This window comes from Podarcis gaigeae, assembly GCF_964106915.1.
Source record: "Podarcis gaigeae genome assembly, chromosome: 12".
Classification (NCBI taxonomy): domain Eukaryota; kingdom Metazoa; phylum Chordata; class Lepidosauria; order Squamata; family Lacertidae; genus Podarcis; species Podarcis gaigeae.
Genome location: NC_139688.1, coordinates 33515136 through 33531289, shown reverse-complemented (window position 1 = coordinate 33531289; position 16154 = coordinate 33515136). Strand labels below are relative to the sequence as shown.

At 43.8% G+C, this 16154-nt stretch overlaps 1 protein-coding gene across 2 annotated transcripts in view; it reads right to left on the bottom strand.

Moving 5' to 3' along the window:
• Positions 1-16154, bottom strand: part of HDAC9 (histone deacetylase 9) — a 469199-nt gene that overhangs the window by 434209 nt on the left and 18836 nt on the right. The window contains exon 3 of one of the 2 annotated variants that reach the window (XM_083705231.1): positions 13240-13371. The gene's annotated coding sequence lies outside the window, so the exon portion shown is untranslated. Of the gene's footprint in view, positions 1-2427; positions 2817-13239; positions 13372-16154 lie in introns of those variants that run through there. The other variant, XM_083705235.1, reaches the window with a different exon arrangement.

The following is a 16154-nucleotide window of genomic DNA, read 5'->3' as shown; positions in this document are numbered from 1 at the left end:
ACCAGAGGAGCTGCCCTCCAGCCACTGCCCACGTCCTCCAGCCCTGCCGGCAGCGCTGTCCTCCCTAAAAAAAAAAACACTGGGAAATGGGGGGGCGGAGGGAGCTTTGCACCATAGCGCCGGATATGCTTAAGACGGCCCTGGGTCCAGTTGCTATTTTAATTTTCCACAATGCCCCAAAACAGGGAGCAATGTGAGAAATTGAAACTGTAGGTATGACCCACCAATGCATGAAGCACTGTTGCCTTCTTTGCCACCTGGTAAGCCCACCTGGTAAGAGAGAATGCAGCCCACCAAAGAGCACTTAGGAACAAAGGAGTCAGACCATTGGTCCACATAGCTCAGCACTGTCCACACCGAATGGCATCCCAGGATTTCAGACATCCCCAGCCCTACTGGGAGATGCAAAAAATTATACCTAGGAACTTCTGCATGCAGAGCAAATGCTCTAACATGGGCTTATGGCCCTTTGCCCAGGCCACCCTCAAAGCTGGAGGCAGTTCTGCCCTAAGTAAATGATACATTTGCACTGTCAAGAATGCAACCTTAATGCAAGCCACACTGAACACACTACTAGAAATTACTTCCAATTAAACATAGGAGAGGATTGCTAGAGTAGATGGCAGGATGATCAAGGAGAGCCTCTGTCAGCTGAATAAAGTCACTGGGTTGAGGAAAACATTGATATTCACTTGATTTATATGGACATATAAATGATCCATTAAAAGACAAACCCTATGCACATCAAAATGATATTCTGGGGATTTAATGCTATTACAAGTGTAAACATAATAACCAATTGTAGCAATGCCATATTGCAGTAGGAATTCCTTCCAATCATTTCAGAAAAAAATGAGTTTCATACCCCTAAAATCAATTTAAAATATAAAATATGTACAGTAATTTATTATTATTTTGCCCTTGAGAATGACATAGACCTTTTCAAAAGGTAGCTATTATGTACCTCCTTAGTTCTCCCTTCATTTTAGATCTATACACATAATTATTTTATAGCTATTATTTTATTTTCCCTGTTTTCTCCATGACTTAACAGTACTTTAAAATTCTGGTGATCACCACATTTTCAAGGCTTACCAGAGAGTAAATCCCATTCAGCTCAATGATTCTGAGTAGACATATTTAGGATCGCACTCCACCAGAATACATTTCAGCATTTTAGAGGCAGATATATTTTCCTCCAGTAAAAATATAGCCTAGTTGCTTGTTGCAGTAAGCACACATCATGTTACTTTATTCATTTCTAAACTCATATATACATATGGATTTTTAGTATTTTATAAAATAATTTGAATATTAAAATAGCTGGGGGTGTCCCCCCCAAAGAGTCATTTCTAACCATTGTACAGACTTTCCTCCCCTTTCAAAACAAAAAACAAAACCCACAGCAGCTATTTCCATAGTTACGGGATCCAGAGTTATTCATCGTGGAAGTTTGCTTTGTGGAAATACATGTCTGTTAGGCACAAAACCCCAGAACAGCCCCATCTCTCTACAACTATGTCCTGAAAGAGCCCAAACACATGAATCAGTTGCAACAATACTTACTCCCCCAGCTCTAAAATCCGGATATGCCTCACAGGCACACAGCACCTGCAGACCAATCCCATGCGCTCTGACTTGGAAGTAAAACCCACGCTGTTCAATGGGACTTGCCTCCAAGGAAGGGTGCAAGAAAACGTGCACAGGATGGCAGCCTTCCTTCTTCCAGAGGGAAGGGGGGAGAATCAAACAAACCGATCGGCTGCAACGAACGCATTTCTAGCATCTACACCAATCCCAGTCCATACCAACAGGCACTGAAGGTAACCCTCCCGATGGCTCCACGCGAAGATGGGAGTCCATCCCACCTGTTTGATACCCAGGAAACATTCCCTAGCGCTCATCTCGCTAAACCTCTCTCGTTACCTGGTTCAAGTGCATCCCACGGAGCACCTTCCTACCAGCGGTTTCTCCTCTCTCTCTCTCTCTCTCTCTCTCTCTCTCTCTCTCTCTCTCTCTCTTGCCAGCTTCCCAAGAATAAACCCAGCCGCCTCGTTCAAATCATGGATGAGAGGAACCCCAAAGTAGGCGATATACGCACAGGCACAGAAAGAGAGTTTGGTGCGTGTATGTGTGCAGGATTCCCCTTCCAACCCTAAGTGCCAGCATCCAAAAAAAAAAAAAAAAAAAAAAAGCAATGGCAGAGTAGCAGAGCTGCAGCTTCCCTCCCAATGAAATCCCGGGGGTGTGTGTTAAAAAATAAATAAATTCCCAAGGCATCTCGAGAGAGAGAGAGACCCAAGACTGAACTTCTGGTCCACACACACACACACACACACACACACACACACACACACACACCTTGCTCCTCCAAAGGAGCCCATTCAGTTGCATGGGAGGGATGTTCGCATCTGCCGCGCCACTCACCTGTGTGCGAGATGCTGCTGTTCAGCAGCTGCTCCCTTCCTTCCCTCCTCCTCCTCTTTATATCTTTGCTCCGGCCGGGCGACGACTGGCAGGCGTGCCCCCCACTGCCATCTTCTGCTGGAGGCGCCGAAGCGAAGGGACTGTGGGGCGGGGGGGGCGAGGAAAGTGGGGGGCAAAAGAAAGTTACCTGCCGCCGCCGCCGCCGCTGCTGCTGCTGTGGGCAAAGGGGCTTCATGTGAGCCTGGCCCCGGCAGGCGGCGGAGCAAGCCTCTCGCCGGGAGAGGAAGAGGAGGAAAGGAGGCGGAGATAAGGGAGGGAGGGAAGGAACAGCAGCAGCGAAGGGCTGAGCGCCGCTCTCGCAGCCCGCCGCCGCCGTCGGTGGCGGTGGTGGCTCGAGGAGGATTTACTAAAAATAGCAGTCGAGGGGGGGAGAGAAGGGGGAGAGAGAGGAACCGGGCGGGCGCGGGAAGCGGAGAGGCCGCCTCAGCCAACACGCCCAGAGTTGGCGACGGGCTGGGGAGGAAGCCGCGCAAGGGGGCGAAGTGGGGCAGCGGGAAGGAAGGCCGTCGAAGCGGCCTCTTGTGGGGGAGAGGGCGAGCTCATTCCCCCTCAGAGATAGAAACAAGGCAATTGTGGTGGGGGGGTTGGGGGGGGGGTGAAGCGCCTTTCGAAGCCGCCGTGAGGTAACTTTGGGCGCTCGAGCGGGAGAGGGTGCTGCTTCTTCGCCCCAAGGAGGTCTTTCCCCTTCAGGCGCGGCGGCCTCTCCCTCCCTTGGGAGACAGGGAAGGAGGCTGCTGGCGGTGTGTGGGTACCTTCCAGGTTAGAGTTGTGCTGTGTGTTGTCGAGGGGGAACGGGGCTGCGTTTGGGAACCGCCTGGGCACGAAGCCGTTTCGCCAGGCTCCGGGTTGCTTCGTGGCAAAGTTAAAGCCCCAAAGCGGGGCGGGGGGGGCTGACCGGGTTTTTTGGGGGGGGGGTAGCTGAGGGCCGCTTTCAACCGTGAGGAGTGACTGGGGAGGGGGGCGTTATATTCAGGCGCCCAGGGCAACTGCACCTGCAGAGAACATCGCCGAGCCCCCTCCTCAGCGGAGTCTGGGCAGACTGGCATCCCTAGCAAGGCGCAGGGCGGGCTGATTTCATCCTCTCGCTACGTAGCACTGTCTACTTAAAATAAAAAGCCTATTATTAATTGCTATCACTGACAAAATATTTTTTTTGGGGGGGGGATATCTTTTTGTGGATCCAAAAAGGAGTTCGATACTTCTCCGGCAAACAGGAAGACTCGCGTTCGAATCTCTGTTCATTTGAAGCACATTTTGACTCTTGTTTGGTCCCAGAATTGTAGCTCCGTGAGGGGTAAACTACAGTTCCCAAGAAAATGTGCTTTGGATGATTTGTTTTGAGGATGAAATAAGGTTGGGGGACAAAACTGGGTCCATTTCTGAGCTCTCCGTGGAAGAAAGGCGGGATGTCAATAAAACGAATAAGGCACAGGCTGGGGAGATGCTTTGGCACCTCTCTTCAAACTTCCAGTGTTTGTTGTTTCATGTTACATCTATTTTATAACGTGAACAGGGAGGACACGTGAACAGTGGTCCCATCGAATCTGACTGGTTTGGCCCTCAACACTATCACCATACTGCAACCCTTGGGTTTTGAGGAAATTGGAGTCTCATCCACACTATACATTTAAAACAGTCTCATGCCACTTTAAACAGTTGTGGTTCCCCCAAAGAATCCTGGGAAATTTAGTTTGTTACGGGGTGCTAGCCACAGAGACCCTAATTCCCTTCACAAAGCTACAGTTCTCTGAATGTCCTGGGAATCGGGACGCGATGTTAAACCACTCTGCAAGTTGTAGCTGCGCAAGGGAAATAGGGGTCTCCTGACCCCTCTTAGCATCCTTAACAGATTACAGTTCCCAGGATTCTTTGGGGGAAGCCATAACTGTTTAAAGTGGCATGATACTGCTTTAAATGTATAGTGCATATTTATATAAATAAATGATTATATATGTTAGTTGCTTTTCTTATAAAGGCAACTCAAAGTGACTTACATTAAATAACCCTGATGGGGCCCAAATCAGCTAAACTAGTATAGAATCAAGGTATATTTGTAGTATAGCCACAGTCATGAATTTCCAGAGGGAAATTGCATCAAAAAGAGCAAATAGTTTTGAGGCACTTTAAAGGTTAATGCATCTTATTATGACATGTTGTTGTTGTTGTTTAGCCATTTAGTCGTGTCCGACTCTTCATGACCCCATGGACCAGAGCACGCCAGGCACTCCTGTCTTCCACTGTTTTGCTAACAGTCTACTTCATCAGACACAGGGAGAGTGAACCTGAGATGCAGGTACATATAAAACCCCCATCCACCTGCAATTCAGGGTCTCACTTCATGCATCTGACCAAGTGGGTTGTACTAAATTTGTTAAGTCTTACAGCAGTGACCAGAGGAGGAATAACCACTGGGAGGAGTGCAGAAATAAAAAAAACATGATGTACACCTGCATCAGCACAACCAGATGCCTTCATCTGCCCCAGCTGCAACAAAACATGTCTCTCCCATATCAAGTCTCTACAGCCACAGCAGGTGCTGTAACTCTCCAATGGTTTGACTTCACCCCCAAAAGCACACTCTTCCATTGTCTCCAGAGCAGACGGATGCCAGCCTTTAAGGTGCTGGAAGGTTCTTTGTTGCTTACACTCCTGAAGTTATACAGTAGATCACAGCCTTCATATTCAGTGTTTAATTAAATTGTCTACTGAAAATGACTTACTGTTTCTATAACCTTGTCAGAAGAGCCATTCTGTACTTCTATTTCTTTAATATATTTTGCTTTGATTTTATTTTAATTGAGACTTTTTGCACCACATAGGTATATTTTCATAGATATATATTTTAATGAGTTTGAAGTATTGAAAGGTATAAAATATTACTGTACATAATAATACAAATAACCAGAAATAACCAGCAAATTCACAATTAATCACATAAACTCGAATTTCTGCTTTACTTTCAGAAAGCGTGTATTGAAAGAGAAGGCAAGAAAACGCTGTTACTAGTTTTTAGTGACGGCAGCTGGTGGGAGCATTCCATGAGTTAAGTTCCATAGTTGGGACTATCCCACCAATAGAAGGAAGGAGGTGACTTTTGCCAATCCCCCTCCATTCCAGAGAGTTGGGATCCCCTGGAACTGTGGGGAAGCTGCAGGGAGAGAGAATTGGAGAAAGTTGACTCCCCATTTCTACCAATTTTACAGTGATTAGATAACAAAATCCTGTGTATATCTACGTAAGTGAGTACAAGACTGTAGCCTAAAGTCTGTTAAATATCCGTATTGTGGTTAGTTTGTTAGTTTGCATATGTATGCTATAAAACTAGAGATAATGTAGCTTGCTTCCATCTAAATGTTCATTCTGGATTACCACCTGTACTAGTAGGAGGTGTTTTCTGAAGAGTCCAAAACTCATTTGCATATGTTAATCCATTCAAATGTATGACAAGTGAAGAATTCCCCTTGTGCCCAGGCATGGCATCAAGGGATCACATCTTCCCATACTTATTTATACATCTTTGCTGTAGGACCTGTGCATGGAGCAAATTTTACTGCTCTGTCTGAATGGTTGGTCAGCTATCCATCTGCCCTCAAAAGGCTAACCACCTCACTCTTCTGTCTTTTCTTTATCTCTGACATCTTTATCTTGGCAGCAGGACTGCTTCATCAATATATTAATTCACTGTAATACTGTATTCCATCCTCTGAAATGCACTTATGCACAGCAACATGTATCAAACTAAAATAAAACTCCCTTTGCTGTAGCAAAATACATAACCGTAAGTTACACCCTTGGAACTAGCTCCCACTGTTTCTTTCCTATTATGTGCCAGAAAATATGAAACATCAGCTTTAAGTGTGTGACCTTCACTTTACTCTTCAACTAAAGCTGCAAATCCTACATACGCTACTGAAGAGTAAGACCTACTGAGCTCTGTGGAATTTACTTCTACTTAAATATCCACAGGATCAACATGCATTTTTGCTTTATATTACTTTGATGTATTCTTTTCTTATATGCCATCATTTCAGCCAGAAGTAGAATATTAAATATCTTCAAGCAGACAATAGTCCACTCCATCTCTCTCTAAATCTCTTTCAGAGCAATCACATTTCTTTGTCTTGGGTTGCCCAGAGAATTCTTTTCTGGGTGTTCTCCACCTAGAAAACAGTTGGTTTTATGCTTTAATTTCTCCAAGAAAAAATGATAGTATGAAAATACTGTCTTCAGAAATTTGAATGAAAGATGACATTCAAATACCTTTATTTAACAAAGCACAGTTGCTTTCAAGACACAGGCTACAGAACACAGGCAAGCTGTTAGGTTTTTTCGCTTTGCTTTGCTGAGCAACAAGTTCTTCATAAGGACCATTCTTATCTATATAAATAAGTCCTGCTAAAATATAGGTGTGTGTTTGGAAAGTGGGGTAAAGGTAAAGGGACCCCTGACCGTTAGGTCCAGTCGTGGACGACTCTGGGGTTGCAGTGCTCATCTCGCTTTACTGGCCGAGAGAACCGGCGTTTGTCCGCAGACAGTTTTTCTGGGTCATGGGGCCAGCATGACTAAGCCGCTTCTGGCAAACCAAAGCAGTGCACAGAAACACTCTTTACCTTCCCGCCGCAGCGGTACCGATTTATCTACTTGCACTTTGACATACTTTCGAACTGCTAGGTGGGCAGGAACAGGGACTGAGCAACAGGAGCTCACCCCATCACGGGGATTTGACTGCCAACCTTCTGATCGGCAAGCCCTAGGCTCTGTGGTTTAACCCACAGCGCCACCCACGCCCCGGAAAGTGGAGAATTTCTTCAAATTATACAGGGGTAGAGCTGGAAGGGTCCAATCTGTGCCATGGTTGAAGCAGGCAGGATCCTCCACAGCCAATCCTGCAGTAGTTTACCCATGCCATTCCAAATGGTGGATTTTACACACAGGCCAGGGATGCCTGTGTTAGACATTTTTGATAGCTGACTTAATGTCCAAGGGCACTGTCTTGTTTTTGCTTCTGTGGCCCTTTTCAGGAACTTTGGTCCAATGCACCCAAATCTGTTCTTGTGCAAGCATCTGTAAAATTAATTATAGGCAGGTGACATTGCATGGGCAGATGTGGATTACACCCATACATTCATAAGGTTGCAATTCAGTGGTAGAGTATCTTCTTTGCATGTAGAAGGTCAAAAGTTAATTCACCTAGATCTAAAGCAGGGGTCAGCAAACTTGTTCAGCAGGGGGCCGGTCCACTGTTCCTCAGACCTTGTGGGGGGGCGGACTATATTTTGGGGGGGAAAGAACAAATTCCTATGCCCCACAAATAACCCAGAGATGCAATTTAAATAAAAGGACACATTCTACTCATGTAAAAACACACTGATTCCCGGACTGTCCGCAGGCCAGATTTAGAAGGCAACTTAGGTTGACTACCCATGATCTAAAGGCAGGTCTGGGAAAGTCTCATCTGAATCTCTGGAGAGCCGCTGCAAGTCAATGAAGGCAAAACTAGTTGTTGGTATTAATGCCCTGTCCATCTGCTAGATGGACCAGTGGTGTGATTCCGTATAAGGCAGCATCCTACGTCCCTGTGAGATAGGAAGTTGCCTTTTACTAAACCAAACTATTGATCCATCTATCCTGAATAGCAACAGCTGTCTGAACCTCCAGCAGATCATCTGCTAGTTGTCCATTAATTGGAGATGCTGAGGAGTGAACTTGAGGTCATCTGAATGCAATGCATGTGCTCTACCTGATGTAAAATGAGCAGTGAGCCAAGACAAGGTAGTGGTGTTTGAATGCAACCCCAACTCATTTTAGAAACCAATTCCTGCTTTTGGTGCAAATAATGGAATAAATATTGTTTTGTTTTATAAACTAACAGTCTGTGGTAGAAATAATCCTTCTGAAAGGCATCAACAACAGTGCTGGCATTTCATTATGGAAATGTAAATATTACAGCGAGGAGAAAAGATTGTAAACAATTAGCTCCTATGACCTTTTATGAAGGACACACTGAAATAGGAAAGCTTCGTAAAAGGTTAAGCAGCATGAATGTGACATGTCGGTTGAACTTGCCCTCTGAAGACTTCCAAGTTTTTTTCTGACCTGGACTGGAGTAGTCCTACAGGAAATAACGAAGCAACAAAATACAATCATTTGTTTTTCTTCTTGTCACTTTTGTAACATTTTTTAAAAAACTGAGTAAGATATTAAAATATCCTGTTTCTTTATCAGTATCGAGGTTTATGTTTAAGGTTGCAATCCAAAACACACTAGGGAGTAAGTCCCATTGGACACATGTATCAAAATATATATATGAATAGCAATGGACAGTAAGGTGTAATCCTGTGCACGCTTATGGGTAAAACCCATTGAATCTAGTGAGACTGGAGAGCTGTGTAGCAGCTGACCATGTAAGCCCATTTTTGTTTTCTCAGATGTAAGAATTAAATTTACTCCCAATATCCAGTTCTTTCCCAAGGCCTGGCTCACCAGTCTGGCTCTGTGCCTTCCTCAAGTGTCTGCCACCCTGGAATATATTAATATTAAACAATAATAATGCCTCTTTCTTTCCTGGATGGAGAATGAAGAGATAGGGGCAGGCAGGTAGGTAGGGTGGCCAGTTATGCATTGCCAAAAAAGAGAAGTTGCACGAAGAAAAAAGGACAAAAGATAATTGCATAAAATTGACATATCATAATTTTTGTGCACAGGTGTACATTTAGAAATAACTTCTGTAATTGAAGTAGAAATGCAATGCATCTCACCACAGTAGGGGAAGACATCAGGTGAATTGTGTGCCTGCTCAGTCAATTTTGAGGCTCCTGCTCTCCCTTTTGATGGTTCCTTATCTTTAAACCAGGCTTGGCCCAGCCAGCCCTCCAATTAGAGCACACCCTCAAAAAGAGGATTTGTCCTCTTGGCAGTACTGTGAGCAGCACCAAATTTTAGGTGGTGCGGGCTGTTCCCCGCCCCCACCCCTGGGCGTCAAGCTGAGAGGAACGCAAAATAATAATAATATAAAATAATAATAATACCTATATTTAAATGCTTACCTACTCAAAGTTAGGCCTGTGGTCAGAGTTGCCACAACTATGATGTGGTGCACTTGAGAGCATTTGCAGAATGGAAGGCAAGGGTGGGAAAGAGAGGCACCAAATTTTGTCCTTGCTCAGAGTTGCCATATTACCAAAATCTGCCCCTGCTGTTAGGTAAGATAAATGGCCACCCTTGGGGGGAGGAGGATGGATGCATAGCAAGCTAATTTACTGATTTTAAGCAAGACTAGTAACATTTACCTATTTCCCCTAAATAAACTTTCATTGCGGAAATTGAATTGAATATGAGCAAAGAAAGGAACTGTCATATTTGTTTTGTATTGACAACCTCACAGGTATTTATTATTTCCTGTTTTACACACACACACACACAAGCACGGCAGCAAAATACAGCATGCATATGTTCTCTTGATATAAGTATACAGCTCTGTTTTCACACAAAGATACTGGAAAATCAGGTTACTCATCACACCGCAAAAGACTCGGCATATCTGTAGGTTTGCAAAACACGTGGCCAGGATTGTATGAGGTGCTCAGCACCCATGACAGTGAAATCAAATGAGAATTAAAAGGCTGCATCAGAATTTCAGGCTTTTGCAATGCCATTTTTCAGCTTGTACAATTGCTTTCAAAGCTTCTGCTGCTCCTTCAGAGTTCTCTTGGCGGCATTAACTTCTAATTGTCAAAAATTGATGAGCCAAGAAAAACTCCTGTTAACCTGTAAACTGAGAGATAGAGAAAGTTATTTACACATATAACATGCACTGAATTCAGATGGCTGCACTGTATTCAATGACATAGTCTGTGGCAGCAATCCTGTTCACATTCTTACTTGAAAATAAGTTCCATTGCATAAGCATGCATAGGATCAAGCTGCATGCTTGACAAAGTCAAAACCTTAAAGGGGTTGGTTTCTTCTGATATTTAAGTGAGCAGCAGATATCAAACAGCTTGTAGGAACAGAAAACCCAGAAAACCTCTGCTACTCTGCAGTGCCACCACTTGTGGATGACCTGAGGAGGTACTGCAGCTCCCTTTCCAGAAGGATCACGAAATAAGCAACTGGCCTTATTATATACTCATCAGCCTGCCCTGAATCTCCTGTGCTGGCTCCTTGTCTCCTCTGATATCCAGAACAATTTTCTTGTCCTAACCTTAAAATCTCTCCATGCCTTGCCTCATATCCCAGTATTGTATCCCTGCCCACAATCTTTTCTCCTCTTAACATCTGCTCTGAGATGTCTTCTGAGGACCTTATTGGCAAGAATGACAGACAGGACAGTCCAGTGGCAGCAGCAGAAGTGTCTGAGATCACAGGGGCAAAGCAGCTCTCTGATAACCCGCTTGAACCTTCCCTGAATCCAGCTCCTGACCCTCCTGTTCACCGGCCCCCTCTACCAGCTCCAACCCTTCTTGAGGCACCACGGCCACATTACTCATCCCCCAACTCTCATCTCCCTCAGGTTGTCTACCTCCAAGGCCCTGATCTCTGAATCCACTCCTTTGGGATCCTCCCACCTCCTCCATAACAGCTCCATGGGACTCATTACATCATTGCCATGCATAACCTTACATACTTCTGTTGCCTCCTCCGTCAGCTATTTCCCTAAGCTATGAAGCCCCAAGTGTTGCAATCTCCACTGCCTAGCAAGATGCTCCAACTTGTAACCCTGTTGGCTCAGCACATGGCCATGCATATAGAGCCCATGGGTCCTCAGTTCCAGCCTTGACAGCTCCCGGCAATTATCCTGATAAACAGCAAAGTAGGAAGTCTAAATTGCTGCAGTGCTGCCAGTATCTATTGTGCTGGGTGAGCAGTTACTTAAGTCTTTTTTATTTCATTCCTCCCTGGGAGTAACAAGCGAGGTGGCCTTTATGGCTCACCCATAATAAATTATATCTTCCACCTGAGACCATTTTTCCAATTCATTGAATGTTCCAGGTCACAGAGCTCCCATTCAGCTTTAATCAATAGGTAGCATCTTCTTCTACAATAAAATTAACACTGATACACAGATGCTGCATATGTTAGACGGGCTGAACGCCTCCCATTTCTGTGAGATTTTCACGAGATGCATTGAATGCTGCAGATAACATGTAGGTCCTGTTAAACTGGATCAAAAACTACCATTTGATTGCTGGTGTTATAGGCAGTAAAATTATCTCATTGCTTGTGCTAAAGCATGGTGCAAATGCTATGCTACACCCTGCAGGTTAAGACCATATCTTGATATTATTTTATACAGCTGTGTATTGCATTACTTGGCTGTAATGCAACTTCATCAACAACCAAACCTAGAAAAAGAAAAAGAAAGCTATTTCTGTGTTAGATGAAGCGGGAGGGAATACAGACTGGTGATTTTTGAACCTTGAAAACTTTAAACTCCTTCCATTCCACTCAAAAGCAATAGTAAAAATATATGAAAACATAAAGCTCTTTCAAGGTGACTATTTTCGCTGTTAGCTGTGAGCCCATTGCCTATTCTGGACTAAATGGGATGTGAAATGCAATTGGATTCTCAATATTTTCAAGAACTATATCTCTCTTCTTCAGCCAATTCAGAAACCTGTGCTAAAAGCAGCTTTTTGTTTCCAGTGCTATGATCATATTTTCCTATTATATAAGTTTGTGGAGCAGATTCCTCCTCCTTTTCACCTTAGCGCAAACCTTGTCGCCATATGAGCTTTCAACTATATTTCTTCTCTGATCTATATACTTACAGATACCTCAACCATCTCTGCAGATGTCTAGGGTGTCTATCTGAAGAGGTTAGCCTAAGATCCTGGCACACAATTCAGCCAGCATCTGAGATGACTGTGTATATACGAGAAACAGAAATGCCTGGGCAAAGGTGGAGGAGGGAAGCTAGGTTTACCCATTGTACCCATTCCCCCAAAAGCTGAAAAATTTCCTAACAAGGCAGCATCCAGAGGTTCTACCTGTGAGTCATTTCACAGATGAAGCTCACAGAGTGACCTACTCAGTCCCAAGACTGGGATATCCAATCTTGTGCCTTCCAGACGTTATTGGATTCTAGCTCCCATCATCCACAGCCAGTGTGGCCAATGTTGAGGGATGATCCAGAATTGCAGTGCACTGGAAGGGGGACACCACGTTGCCTTCACAAAAGCGGCTTGCAGATGAGGTGAGCCCACTGCTGCTGCAAGCCAATTTGGCCCAGGAAGTTTGCACACACTAACAATTTGGGGCAATAGGAGAACCTGCATGAAAAGTGGCCCTTTGCACATTGCAAAAATGAAAAAATGTTACCAATTTGCATACTCTCATTTATCTCTCTAGAGAAATGGCACTGTCTAGATAAATAACACATAGAAACAATTACTATCATCCAAATCAGGGTTCAGCAAACCTTTTCAGCAGGGGGCCGGTCCACTGTCCCTCAGACCTTGTGGGGGGCTGGACTATATTTTGAAGGGGGGGACATGTACGAATTCCTATGCCCCACAAATAACCCAGAGGCGCATTTTAAATAAAAGTACGCATTCTACTCATGTAAAAACACCAGGCAGGCCCCACAAATAACCCAGAGATGCATTTTAAATAAAAGGACACATTCTACTCATGTAAAAACACACTGATTCCTGGACAGCAGGCTGAATTTAGAAGGCGATTAGGCCGGATCTGGCCCCTGGGCCTTAGTTTGCCTAACTATGATCGAAATAGAAATACAGTGCATCTCACCATAGTGCAGAAGACGGTGACCAGTGTGCCCCTGGTCAGTCTGTTCTCCAGCCGCTTAACTGTTGGTGGACAAATTCTAGGTTCCTGCTTGCTTTATCTTTCAACTGGACTTGGACCAGACACCTGACAGCCCTACAAAGAAAGTAAAGTAAAGCATATGGTCATTTCTCCATGCAGGCTGCTTGCAGGAGGATTTGTGGGAGGGGGAGAGAGGGGGGTGGCTGGCATGGTTAGAGCAAAGAGTTTGCATGCCTAGCTTTGTTTGTTGGGGATGGAGGGTTAGGCTGTATGCCTGAGTCCCTTCTAATTCCTGGATCCCGCAAGGATTCCATTGCTGAAAGAGCCAGGCAAGTTTCTTGGTGAGTTAATAGCCCTAAGTACAGGGTTGTTAATATAAGAAAGGAAGCTGCTCTGTGCCATTGTGAACTGGTTAAAACATAACCAAAAATGCTAACTGCTCCATTCAAAATTCAGGGACTTGACAGAATTGAACCAGAACTTCATAAATATTACTGAATATTTCATGATCTTTTATGCTCAGGGGAAGTGCATCCCTTTTGCTTGTTATATAATGTGTTCTGGGCCACTCAATTAGAAAGTAACAAAAAATGTGTGCACTGTGCCATGCAGTTCCAATTCATGTGTTTTACTTTCCCAAATGCCAAGTATTTTGAGCCTGATTGGGAAGACTCACATTTTAGAAACACAGGCTCGGTGGTTCTCCCATAAGGGCAGACTTTCCACACTCACCTTGGTTTCATTTCTCAGAAAATACAAAGCAGCAAGGCAGTGATCTTGTGCTTCACTTATGCGAAAAACTGAGTCAACACAGCTTTTAAGAAGTTTGGGCACTCTGTGACCCTCCTTGACATGCCTTGTTAACAGTGCAATCTAACTGAGTAACATGAAAAATACCCCAAATCACCCTAATTCACCCCCTTGGGGCAAAAACACATCCCAAATGTATATCATCTCTTATCCTGTCCAGTCTCAAAACATTTTGAGTAAAGATTACTAAAACACATACCAGTCACTTCCCTAGTTTTTGTGTGCTAAATGTCCTCTATACAGGTCAGTAACTTTATGTATATTCTATATTTAGCTATGTTCTTAGCTCAACAAACATCTGTGTAGTTATATCCCAGGGTCCTGCGTTTATGAGCTTTAGATGTCCTTGATACCTCCTTGAAGATTGCTTTGTCCACCTGTTCCCTGCTGGTTAGAAAGCCTATGAGTCCCCCCCTTCTCCTGATTTACACACACACACACACACACACACACACACTTCTGTTCTTCTCAGGAGCACCAAGTGTATGTGTATTTAGATCGTACTATCTGAAGGCATTAATGGAGGTATTTCTAATTATTGTTGTTGCATACCCACACCTATGAACACTGCTCTTCTTTCGATAAGTACACTTAGCATCTTAAATGCAATTATATGATTAGGTAAGGATGCGGAACCTGAGGACCTCTCAGTCAGGGATGGTGAACCTGAGGATCTCTAGATGTTATTAAGACTACAACTCCCATCATCCCTGAGCACTGGCCATGCTGGCTAGGGCTGATAGGAATTGGAGTCCAACAACATCTGGAGGGTGACATGTCCCTCATCCCTGCTGTCAACTGTATTGAACTTCAACTCCCATCAGCCCCAGGCTGGTTGGTGGTAGGCAATTGTAGTCCAACAACGTCTGGAGAAGTGTTGCATTGCCATTCCTGCATTCAGGAAATAAATATACAATACTGAAAAAAAAAAGCCCAGCCGACCTTAAAAAAGCAGATAGTAAAATAATTAAAAACAATAGCAGAGCTGGACATTAAATGCCTTTTAAAAATAAAAATGCTTTCTATTTCTGTCAGGAGAGTGCCAGACAAATCTCCACAGAAAAGGTGATGTGGTATACAGGAAGATCCAGGGAATGAAGGGATGAATCAAGAAGGAGTATTTTGTTGGTCCTTATGCCTCCATAATAAGCCTTATACACACACACACACACACACACACACACACACTGTGAACATTTTGTGCAGAAGGGAAAAATACTCCCTGTTCATCTCTAAAGGCATTATCTGTTGAAGTTACTAATGGTTCATTAGTTGTTAATAATAATTATTAAAATGATGATGATGATAAGTATAGTTGGAGGTCTTAAAGCACCCCCAAAGAACTAGTCTATTATCCCAGCTTCAGATTCTTCACAAAGCTTCTTCCCTTCATTATGATGTCAAATACATATAGTGTATTTGCTTTCTTCTGATGTAACCACCCATATATAATTGGGTATTTTTTTATATAAAAAGGGGAGGGGGAATAACAAATCTAAATATTCAAAAGGAAAAGTGAAGAAAACACCCTGAAGTTTTGAAATTCTCACACCTCTTGAGTGTACTGCAGGTTGCATTTACCTCCATCTACACTTCAGTGATTGTCATGGGGGGGGGGAGTTAAATGGAAATGTCAAGCGCTGAGAACGTGAGGCAGCGAATGTATGATTGAACTCGCAAAGAAAACACCCTCCATAATAAACAAGCGAAGATCTATAGGGAGGGAAATTTTCCCCTGCACTTGAAATTTAACAGTCAACTGTCAACATCCTACACATAACTGTCATGAAGAACCTCTAAATCTGTCCTTGTTTATGGCATGTGTTATGACAAGAGTTGAGAGTTTCTGAAAGAGCTATAATTGGCACCTAAACATCCAGCGTTTTGTCAACTGTGATCGTGTTTAGGGAAAGCTTTAATTTTGTTTCCTTCCTGAAAGAGTTGACAGAACTTTTATTTGCTCATTAGCATTTGCAACTCATTTTTTCACCTCCTTAGTAACATTTTGCCCGTCGGAGACATAGGGACCTTTCAGTGTAAGCCAAGAACACATAAGGGAAGCCAATATTAATTCAGTTGCAATAAGA